Source organism: Nelumbo lutea, chromosome 2 (assembly GCF_056320005.1).
Source record: "Nelumbo lutea isolate HS-2025 chromosome 2, American lotus-T2T, whole genome shotgun sequence".
NCBI lineage: Eukaryota > Viridiplantae > Streptophyta > Magnoliopsida > Proteales > Nelumbonaceae > Nelumbo > Nelumbo lutea.
Genome location: NC_142685.1, coordinates 107,171,395 through 107,181,013, shown reverse-complemented (window position 1 = coordinate 107,181,013; position 9,619 = coordinate 107,171,395). Strand labels below are relative to the sequence as shown.

Below are 9,619 nucleotides of genomic sequence, written 5' to 3'. Positions count from 1 at the left end.
CTTATAAGCATTTTTTTATCATCGTATTTGCTTCGGGGTTTCACGATGGGGCAATGAATAACCATTTTGTATATATTGTGGCACAACGTTTTCTTATTGGGTTTAGTGATCGTTCCAATTCTTGATGAGATGCTTTACAAGCTTTGCATGTGGAAAAAAATTTATTTGGGTATGTTTGGTAGCTCCCTGCCTTGACAAGTATGAACATGTCAATAAGCATTGTGGTATTCGACTTAGTAATGTTCTTAGATGGGAATCGAGAGTTTTCATTATGATTCAGCCCCCTTGTCTTTTTGACAAGGTGTCATGTTGATTCGTACTTGCTTTCTGGGTCATCGAAGTTTTTTGAAAGTGTAAGTGACAGAAACATAATAGGGGCATTTTGTAAAGTATAACTCAATACTTCTCTTTAATTTAACCCCCCCCCCCTCTGTTTCTTAATGAAAGTCATTTGTATCAAGAGATAAGTGAAAATGAATAATTGGCTACTTTAATGTTCAACCCCCTTATATTTTGATAGAATGTCTTCTATCGAGAAACACTTGAGTGTGGTTTGCTAGGTGTGTGACATTCGCCTTAAAAGTGGTAAAGGCCAATTTCTCAAAAGCTACTAAGAAGTTGGAAGTCCTCATGAAGGAGTGTGGTCGCCAACAAAAGGTGGTGGTCAGATACAAAGCAAAGGCAAAGGATTTGATGGACTTCGGAACATGAACAAGGCTTTAGAAAATATAATTGATATGAAGAAGGATTGAACTTCTATATGGACACCCATAGTTACTCCTTTTGTGAATCATATTTATAAAAAGAATAATGAAATTTTTGTCTTATGCCAATGTGCAAGTGCTTTGATTTATTTTGCGCTAGTGCCTTTATCGAAGTAACAATGGGCTATCAGCTTTGGCATATTATGTTCGGGTTCTTGACGCATAGCGAACTTAAACGTAGAGGAAAGCTTTTCCATTAGAGCTCCATATGAGAGAGCATTTGCAACAACTTCTAAGAGAACTCCATTATTCGTCAAGAGTTCTCGATTTTGTAATAAAACTTTATCGCATATTAGCTTGTAAGAAATAGTCTAAATCAAAGTTGTGTAATACGGATTGGAAGTCACGTGGTCTGTGAATTTTTATCGCAACTTGTATCAATGCAAATGTCGAATGGTAATCAAATCATTTAAAATTGGTCATTTTGTACAGTCTGTCACAAATAAGTACTTTTCGTACTTATTCTAGAGGTTAATCACAATCGAGTACCATTGCAAGTATAATCAACCTTTAATTGTGAACTTCTATAGAAAAAGGAAATTGTGTGCCTCTTAGTTTGGAGGGTTAGCACAAGTATTAAACGTCTTTGAGAAGAAAGAAAGTTGGAAGTGTCCACTGATATTGGAAGGGATTTCCCATCAAAAATTCAAGTATTTTAGAGTCAAGCACCCATTGGACTCAATCGCAATCAAGTATTAGCACAGGCTTAGTGAACTTTATCATAGATCGTTAGAGAAAAACAAATAGTGTCATTCCAACATCTAAGATACCATCAGGTGCGAAAGAGTCATCCCAAATAATGTCATGTAAATAAGTAGATAATTAGCATACTCATAGAAAGGGAAGATTGAATTACTTTGTAGGGAAATGCACTTTTGCTACCCGCACAAGGATCGAGGGTTATCGTGCCTTAAGAAGGTGAGGCCCTTCATGGGTGAACTAGCCCTAAGGGTTAATTATGAGCTTTAGAACCCAGTTACCTTTCCGATAAGGTTTTGGTCGTTGCTTGAGAAAACTAGTTAAGCTTTTTTAGCGCAAGTAAGATATCAATAGTAAGAATAAGACGTTTGCTCTTAACAAAGCATCATATATATACGTGAGATGGCTTGACTTTGTTCTTACTTATACCGTTGCATTTACAAGTAGGTAAAGAATTTGCATTTATAGGTTGGAGAAAGATTATACTTAATGTTGCCAAAGCCTCCTTAGGGTTGTCAGGGAATGTGTGAGTGCACCTGGGTTGCTAAGGCCTTCTTGGGGTTGCTAGGGAATCTAAGCGCAAGCTTGAGGTTGTTAGGTGATATGAGCATGCGTAGGGGTTGCCAAGGCCTTTTCGAGGTTGCCGGAGAATCTAAGTGCGCTTGGGGTTGTCAAGGCCTTCATAGGGTTGCTAGGGCCTTCGCATAGAACACGCGACATCCTGGGTGGACCAGGGTATGTAGTAGCGCACCTGTCGAAATAGGGCCTTCGCATGGAGCATGCGGCATCCTAGGCGGACCAAGGTATGTAAGAGTGCACCTGTCGAAATAAGGCCTTCGCATGAAACATGCGGCATCCAAGGCGGACCAGGGTATGTGAGAGTGCACTTACCGGAACAGGGCCTTCGCATGGAGCATGCGGCATCCTAACGGACCAAGTATGTGAGATTGCACCTGCCGGAACAGGGTGCAGCATCCTAGCGAACTAGGGTATGTGAGAGCACACAAGTCGAAACAAGGCCTTCTCATGAAGCATGCGACATCCTAGCGGACCAGGGTATGTGAGATCACACCTACCAAAGCAAGACCTTCGCATGGAGCATGTGGCATCCTAGTGGACCAAGGTATGTGAAATCACAACTGCCAGAACAAGGCTTTCGCATGGAACATGCGACATCTTGGCAAACTAGGGTATGTGAGAGTGCACCTGCCAGAATAGGACTTTCGCATGGAGCATGCGGCATCCTAACGAACCAGGGTATGTAAGATCACACCTATCGGAACAGGGCCTTCGCATGGAGCATGTGGCATCCTGACGGACCAATGCATGTGAGAGCGCATCTGTCAGAACAAGGCCTTCGCATGGAGCATATGACATCCTAGCGGACCAAGGTATGTGAGAGCACACCTACCAGAACAGGGCTTTCACATAGAGCATGCAGCATCCTAACAGACCAGGGTATGTGAGATTGCACCTGTCAGAACAAAGCCTTCGCATGGAGCATGCAGCATCATAACCTTTTTTTACCTGAAAGAAAAACCATGTTTTCTTAGTAGCAACGATAAAATTTCGAAGCTAGATGAGAACATATTTTACATATCTTTGAAAATGGCATTGAAAGCGTGTTTTCTGGAAATAACTATTCAAATGGAAAAACCTTGATGGAATAATGTCTTGTAATAAAAACGTGCTTTAAAAATTAGCTGTTTAACCTAAAATACCGTTTTCAAATAGCGTGCTTTGACCCAACTAAAAAACACAGTTCAGCTAGGTCATTAGTGGGCATATGAATTCAAACATTTAAATAGAGAACTAGAGCTAGTGATTAGAAATGGGTAATGTTAAAGTTCAATTTGGTTACGCATCTAATATATTAGATCCATTTCAAATATGGTAAAAGAAAGATATCCTTAATAAGGTTAAATAAAAGTGTCCTCCAAAACAAAACACCCAAAGAATGGACGCTATCGTGTTAGTAAATCTTTATCTACTATACATATTAGCAAATATATTCAACTATGCCCTGTCAAATTGGATCAGATTATTTATATCCAAAACCAATCCAATTATAAATGGGTCTAGGGCTGTCAATGGACCGGATGTTGGTCCAACCAAACCTAGTCCAGTATGAGTCCATTACAAATGGCTAGGTCCAGTCCAATCTGATGAAGGATTTTAGATCTCTTATCCCCAAGCCCCCTTTTGAGTGGGGTTTACATATTTGCCCCTACTTCAATAGATGATACTAATGTGAGTCTTTCCAACCGATTCACAGAAAATCTCTCATCTTTTATTCTAATGCCTTCACCACCTCCAAAGGGATTGGATAAAGAGACAAAAAATAGGTAGCCAGGCTGGCTAGAACACTCCTTATCAGAATTACCTCCCCTCCTTGGAAAGATACCTAGCCTTCCATGTGGCCAGTTTTTTATCCATTCTCTCCAAAAATGGGTTCCAAATGGATTTTGATGTGCACTTGGCACCGAAAGGCAGTCCCCAAGTAGCTTGTGGGCAGAAGTCCTACTTTGCAGCCCAATAGATCAGCTAAATTCTGGATGTTAGAAACTTCCCCAACTGCTGTCATTTCACTTTTTGCTAAGTTCACCTTTAACCCGGAAACAATTTCCACTGTAACTACTTCTTGCCAATGGATACTTGAAACTGGTCAATAAGATTTACTATTTATTCTTCAACACTCCAGGGATTTGCCTTTCTAAAAGTAATGGACCATCAAAGATCTAAACTCAACTTAATTCACTAGTGGATCTGGATCTGAATTTTGAATTAATGCCATTATTGAACATTTAAAAAATACAACATCCCCTAAACAATGCTTAATTTTATCAACTTCATAATACCTCAATTGGATGTTTGGACCTTATGCCATGTAAATAGATACATATGTATTTGTAATCAAGTCTTCAAGAAATGAAGCAGAAAAGAGTAGAACAACCACACAATAGCAATATGCTATTGAGGAAAAAAGAAGCTTCTCATTACTAAAGCAGTAAACTCTGAACAGAATGAGTATATTGGTGCAATATATATAATCCTAATCCTAATAAAAGTAAGGCACTAAAATAAAAGATACAAAATCTATGGACTCAAGCTTAACAGACTTTTATTGACCTTCTAACTCTACGAATTAGAAAGTTACTAGAATTAAGAAACTATCCAATTCTAAATTCAACAAAGCATTGACCTTAACTCACGAACTACTGGCTTAATCAACATTAAATTTAAATCCTAAGCTCCATAGGCTGTGGTGAGCCAATATGTGGAACAAACTGGTTAAACGGTTGACTTTAACTTTGACCTCATCCTGCAGGTAAAACCATGGTTTTTAAAACCGAACCGGTCAGGGGTCCGATTATCGGTTTGAATGGTCTGACTGTTCGATCCGAACGGCTGGCCCATTCTGACAAAAAAATAAAAAAAAATTAAAAAGCTGAAAAATGGTCAAAACCGTTCAAACGGTTTGAATGGTTAATCGGCCGGTTCAGCAGTTTGCTGACCAAGATCGACGGTTTTGGGGAAAAACGGAAACGATCAGGTAACTGGTTCCCGATTTTTCTGGTCCGGTCCGGTTTTGAAAACCATGCTTAAAACAAACCTTCAAGGAAGCCTTTTGCTATGGAATCTGGTGAGCTACTACTACCTTAGGAGTAGTTCAATATACTAAACTTTAGTGAGAAGCAATAAGCCAGCCAAAGTTGACCTGTAAGAATTAAAAAATTGCTCTTGTAGTATAAGATCCTTATCTAACAACTATTACCTTTTAAAATAACAAAACACTGATATTTCAAAACATCAACCTCCAATAAAGAAGAGTAATACAAAATGATAGCAAAAGTTAATGTAGACATTATGGCAAAAAGGGCCATGGAAGATTAGGAGCATCATAAAGGAATTAAAGTGTATGACTGGATAATTGCAAACGACCTTCAAGTGGGTGTATAGATCAGCTAATTACTTGGTCAACTCATTGGTAAAACAAGGGACAAGTCTTCTGGGGTCAAATCTAATGTAAACGACCTTCATTTGTGCATGTTTAAATTATATCAATATATTGAACACTATTAAACCTAGATTTGTTTCTCTGATGTTTGTTCAAGACACACCTGTTACCCTATTAATACCCATTGTATTCTTCATAAAATACTGAGGCGAAATTTCTTTGGGTTCCTACCATTTGATAGCTTTGATATTCAAATTTCTCTAAAACATCCAATACAAGCACCAACCATCAACCTTTTATATTTCATAAGACATTCTTAAGCGTGTTTTCTAGGAAGCAAATATCAAATTTCTAACCCAAGAAGCAAATTTTTGAATGCCTTCCCTTTGGGTGCTCAACTAAAGTCAACCCTCCCAAACCTTAGGCTTCCTCAACTACCTACCAAGAAAGGTGCAAAAGTCCACTTTCGAGAGAAATCCCAATCCTTACAAAAGTTTAGTTTTGTAGAAAATTTCTCCAAGGTGCAGAACTTTTCAGTTTGGGGAGAAGGTATTAAGGATGGTTAAACTTTTTCTATATAACTCTATAAAATGTTAAGAACATATTAAAATCTAAAATATTGACGAGTATGGAAGTCTTACATTACAAAGTACTCGTTAATAATGACCAATAATAGGATATATCAAAATAAAATATAATATCCATAAAATTGTAGTATTGCTCAAAATAGCTCTCATCTCTACACAATTCAGTAATATTCTAATGTAAATCCTCAGCTCTGTTATTAATTTTTCTATGATACATCCCAAATTATTAACATATGGAACATTTTAGCAGAAAATATCACATGTATATATTGTTGAATTGAAATTATGTAACTCCGAAGATCTCTTTGATAGATATTTCAATACAAACTTAAAAGGGGAATTTTATGGAAAATATTGACAAATTTGAAAGAAATTGCAAATCAAGCCATCAGACCATCAAAAGTAAGTTTTTAATCAATTTTCTTGAGGGTTCATCATGGTGGTAGTGCTGTGTTGGCTAAAGGTTGCTTTTACCTTATTGCCAAAATTTTCCCACTCCAAAATGCATCAATGCCAAGTGAATTATTGGAAACTAATTCACATGAACTAATCAAATGTTGAGTGTCGAAAATTGAACCATATTACCAATAAAGTGGCAGTGCAATTTCAAGGAGAACACAGGTATACCTCCAGAGGGGAAGTCACTTGCAAAGTTGTCCACTTTATTTTTTAATGTTTCCCATACGGGTATACAGATCCAGGAATCCAGTCCACTAAAAATACAGTTTCCACTTCGGTTGCTAAAGGGCATAATCAAACATTTTATTTTCTGAAGATACATGTGACATGTCTACACACATTTTTGCATACCATCCTAACACAAATTAGCCTGGGGGAAGGAACTGAAACAACGAAACAATATTATCAACAAAATTAGATTGATAGAAATTGATCTCAAAGATGTACCCACACAATCACATTTAGACAACCCTAAAGAAAACCAACAAAACAAAAATAATTACATAAACCCCATTTTTGTATCACTTATGCAGTAGATCCCCGGATAGCCAATATGATATAAGTAAGCAACACAATTATAACAATCAAAGACATAAACAAGCATCCCTTAAATGAAGGCCAAAGGTGTGTAATATACTCTAAAACCACACAAAAAAATAAGCAAAATTCACATAATAACTCAGCACCAGAACTACAAAAAATTGAAGTAGATGAACTGAAAAGCTAAAGCAAGACCATTGTTGTTAGGATCATAAAATAAGTAGCAAATGTCAAAAGGAAAAGAAGGCTTGCAACTAGAGAAACTAAAGTTGAACCATTTTATATAATATGACAATCATAGCCATCCTAATTCAAGAAATTTGTACCAGGAGGGTGGAATATGCGCATAACCAAGAAAATAGAAAAGAAACTAAGAATTGATCACTTCAGAAACTATAATTAATTCCCTTCGACATAGTAAATTTGACTCTAAGACTAACTCCAGAAACCATAATTCTCCCAATTCTTCACCACATTCACATTTCAAACAGAGGAGATAATTAGCCGGAAAAAAGAAGACAACAAAGTTTCACAGAGATCCAACTTCCTCCCAGAAAGTTGAGACAATTGCAGAAACCCTAACGACCAAACAATTACCATTCGAGTATTTCCATAATACATTTAATCAAAATAACCAGAAAAATCCGGAAACACAAAAAAAAATGAGGAGCAAAAGTTCTATAAGGGAAAAATAAACAAGAAAAGAATTATGCGATATGCCCTAACTAGAAATTACAACTACTTGGCGCAAGTTCTACAACAAAAACACCGAAAAGTTAAAGAAGTCAAAAGACGCATAGATAATATAGTATTGAAACACAAATTAAAGCACAAGAACAAAGTAATTCGAGCAGAACTGAAGTTGCAAAGCCTTGTAACAGTAGAGAGAAAACGAGAGAAAGACCTTTTTCTTCCAACCCGGAGGTGCTGGTAATTCTACCGAAACAACCTCCTCTTTTGCTCCGGCCTGTGTGTCTTTATCAACTGTTGTGCTCGCCATTTCCACCCTCTCCAGCTTTAACTATGATAACACATGGTGCGAATCCAATGCCTTCTGAACCAAAATCGAATTGTGGCCTGAAACGATCCATTACGAACTGGTTTGCTTCACATCGAGCAAGATGCGTTCGGTCCTGTTCGACTAGTAAGGAAGAAGGAAACAGGAGAAATCTCAGACAAAATAGATTTACAATTGCATGTCTTCAAGAAGCAAGAGCTTCATTGAAGCACGATCAAATGATTCGTACAGGCAAAATGAACTTCCGATTGTAAGTTTTCCCTACTGATGAACCTTCGGTAGTTGCAACAATTTGCTCTGTTCGAACGGTGAACACTGGTGAACTGTGACTTAGGTGGCAAGAAAAAAGGACGAACAGGGAATGAGAAGAGAGGGAAAGACGGAGAGAGGGTGCAAAAGAGAACTGTAGTGGCGCTGGGGAGAGTTTTAGTAGTGGGGCGGTGTTCTGCTGCCGTGAATCCTCGTTACTGCGTTCGGTCGAAGGAGAAAAACTCAGTGAATAGCGCCTCTTCTTATCGATGCAAAGCCGCTCGATATTTTATATGAAATCGGGGATCTCAAATCCGATGACTGAATTTGAAATGTCGTTTTAATGCCTTCTTCTTCCCCGAAGAACAGAGGCATAACCAGAGATTCTAACACTTTTACCACTGGGGAGGTTATGGTTGTTAGCAGGTGGTTAATGCGGAGAAGGTGAGGCGAAAGAGAGGATGTGAGGAATAGAGAAGAAGGAGAGGGCCTTGTCACCTTTTTAATAAAATCCAAGTCAAAATTATTTTCGCCGGAGTAACAATTGCCCTCTCCTTTTTATAGACATAAAGTTAAGGTTATCAAGAAAATTTTATTTATTAAAGATGATCTTTTTTCATAGGAAATGAGATATTTTCTTTTGTTTGTCTAGGTTCATTATTAGAAAATTATCTTATCCGAATTCTTTTCGTATGCGATCCTATTATATTGACGTAGCATGCGTGACATCATCATTAAATTTATATATGTAATTTAAAGATGCACATATAACAGGCATTTATTCCCAGTCTATTGTGATTCTGCACCTCTATAATGGTGTCAGGTTCATCACAATTCCATGTATATTCGGGGTTCATCGCAAATCCATGCATATTCGGGGTTCATTGCAAATCCGTGCATGTTTTAGCTTTATCGCAAATTTGCACTACCCGAAGTTCATCATGACTTATCCCAGGTATGAATTCATTACATGTGTGCGATGGATTATAGATTCATTGCAGGCGTCCATATAGCGTTGATTTGACACTCTGTAATTTGATGGTCTTAACGACCACTATGTACCTACATTGTGTAATTGAAAAACCAGTGTTCATGATACATCATTGGAACTGAAAAATCCCCATAAATGATAAAACATTTGAACCGATAAAATATAACCAATTAGGCATTAGAACTAATAAATAATTATAAGTGATCTCACCAGAGCTGATACAGCTATGGAATTAACAAATCATTGTGAATGATATACATCATTAGAACTGAAAATCACTATAAATGATAAAGCATTAGAAGTAATAAATCAATAGAACCAATTAGTCATTAGAACATACAATATTGATTCACA

The 9,619-nt window shown here is 37.4% G+C and overlaps 1 long non-coding RNA gene across 1 annotated transcript; it reads right to left on the bottom strand.

The window, feature by feature from the left end:
• Positions 1 to 1,814: 1,814 nt before the first annotated feature.
• Positions 1,815 to 8,746, bottom strand: LOC148872572 (uncharacterized). The gene is made up of 3 exons (XR_016106588.1): positions 8,255 to 8,746; positions 7,912 to 8,148; positions 1,815 to 2,990 (listed from the first exon to the last, which is right to left on the bottom strand). It is a non-coding gene; the product is annotated as an uncharacterized LOC148872572 (long non-coding RNA).
• Between the last annotated feature and the right edge of the window lie 873 nt (positions 8,747 to 9,619).